At 67.0% G+C, this 2,273-nt stretch overlaps 1 protein-coding gene across 1 annotated transcript in view; it reads left to right on the forward strand.

Moving 5' to 3' along the window:
- The window catches only part of LOC106897311 (glutamine-rich protein 2-like), a 6,603-nt gene that overhangs the window by 3,618 nt on the left and 712 nt on the right, over positions 1 to 2,273 (forward strand). The window lies entirely within an intron of this gene.

The following is a 2,273-nucleotide window of genomic DNA, read 5'->3' on the forward strand; positions in this document are numbered from 1 at the left end:
AAAAACAGAATAATAAGCAGCTCCGGGCCGTGATGCCCGTGGCGCCGCAATCTCGGCGGGCGAGTCCGCCGCTTCCCGCTCCCGCCCGGCGGGGCTGCCCCCGGTCTTCCCCCGGGCAGGCGGGCACCCACCGGCCGCGCCGTGGGCACCGGGAGGGGGGGGCACAAAGGGGGCCGCCCCCCAATCGCCCCCTTTGCCCGTGGAGTTCGGTCCCCCGGGGGTTTGGGAGGGGGAAGGCGGGGTCGGTGGGGCTCGGCACAACGGCCCCGCCACGGTGCGGGGACACGGGGGGACCCCGTGGGACATGGTGGGACCCTGTAGGATGTGGTGGGACCCTGCGGGACGTGGTGGGACCCCACGGGACACGGGGGGACCCCGTGGGACATGGTGGGACCCTGTAGGATGTGGTGGGACCCTGCGGGACGTGGTGGGACCCCACGGGACACGGGGGGACCCCGTGGGACATGGTGGGACCCTGTAGGATGTGGTGGGACCCTGCGGGACGTGGTGGGACCCCACGGGACACGGGGGGACCCCGTGGGACATGGTGGGACCCTGTAGGATGTGGTGGGACCCTGCGGGACGTGGTGGGACCCCACGGGACACGGGGGGACCCCGTGGGACATGGTGGGACCCTGTAGGATGTGGTGGGACCCTGCGGGACGTGGTGGGACCCCACGGGACACGGGGGGACCCCGTGGGACATGGTGGGACCCTGTAGGATGTGGTGGGACCCTGCGGGACGTGGTGGGACCCCACGGGACACGGGGGGACCCCGTGGGACATGGTGGGATCCCATGGGATATGATGGGACCCCATAGGACATGGTGGGATCCTGTAGGACACGGTGGGACCCTGTGGGACATGGTGGGATCCCATGGGATATGGTGGGACCCTGTAGGACATGGTGGGATCCCATGGGATATGGTGGGACCCTGTAGGACAAGGTGGGACCCTGTGGGACATAGTGGGACCCCGTGGGACATGGTGGGATCCCATGGGACATGGTGGGATCCCATGGGACCCCATGGGACACGATGGGACACGGTGAGACTCGTGGGACATGGTGGGACCCCATGGGATATGATGGGACCCTGTAGGACATGGTGGGACACGGTGGGACACGGTGGGACCCCGTGGGACCCCATAGGACATGGTGGGACCCCGTGGGATATGGTGGGACCCCACGGGACACGGTGGGACCCTGTAGGACATGGTGGGACCTCATGGGACCCTGTAGGACACGGTGGGACCCCATGGGACATGGTGGGACATGGTGGGACCCCGTGGGACACAGTGGGATCCCATGCGATAGATAGGACCCTGTGGGACATGGTGGGACACGGTGGGATCCCATGGGATAGATAGGACCCAGTGGGACATGGTGGGACCCCGTAGGACACGGTGAGACCCTGCAGGACACAGTGGGACCCCGTGGGACACGGTAGGATCCCATGGGACACGATGGGACACGGTGGGACCCCGTAGGACATGGTGGGATCCCATGGGATATGATGGGACCCTGTGGGACATAATGGGACCCTGTAGGACACGGTGGGACCCCGTGGGACATGGTGGGATCCCTTAGGACATGGTGGGACCCTGTAGGACACGGTGGGACATGGTGGGACCCCTTAGGACACGGTGGGACCCCGTAGGACACGGTGGGACCCTGTAGGACATGGTGGGACCCTGTGGGATGCCATGGGACCCCGTGGGACCCTGTAGGACATGGTGGGACCCCATGGGACATGGTGGGACCCCGTAGGACATGGTGGGACCCTGTAGGACACAGTGGGACCCTGCGGGACATGGTGGGACCCCGTGGGACATGGTGGGACCCTGTAGGACACAGTGGGACCCTGCGGGACATGGTGGGACCCCGTGGGACACCGAGGGACAGCACGGGAGGCGGCGGGACACCGGGCGAGGAACACCGTGGGGATTTGGGGACACCACGTACGGTGGGATCCCATGAGATATGGTGGGACCCTGTGGGACCTCGTAGGACATGGTGGGACCCTACGGGACATGGTGGGATCCCATGGGATAGATGGGACCCTGTAGGACATGGTGGGACCCCGTGGGACATGGTGGGACCCTGTAGGACACAGTGGGACCCTGCGGGACATGGTGGGACCCCGTGGGACATGGTGGGACCCTGTAGGACACAGTGGGACCCTGCGGGACATGGTGGGACCCCGTGGGACACCGAGGGACAGCACGGGAGGCGGCGGGACACCGGGCGAGGAACACCGTGGGGATTTGGGGAC

Source organism: Calidris pugnax, unplaced genomic scaffold (genome assembly GCF_001431845.1).
Source record: "Calidris pugnax isolate Ruff unplaced genomic scaffold, ASM143184v1 scaffold370, whole genome shotgun sequence".
Lineage (NCBI taxonomy): Eukaryota > Metazoa > Chordata > Aves > Charadriiformes > Scolopacidae > Calidris > Calidris pugnax.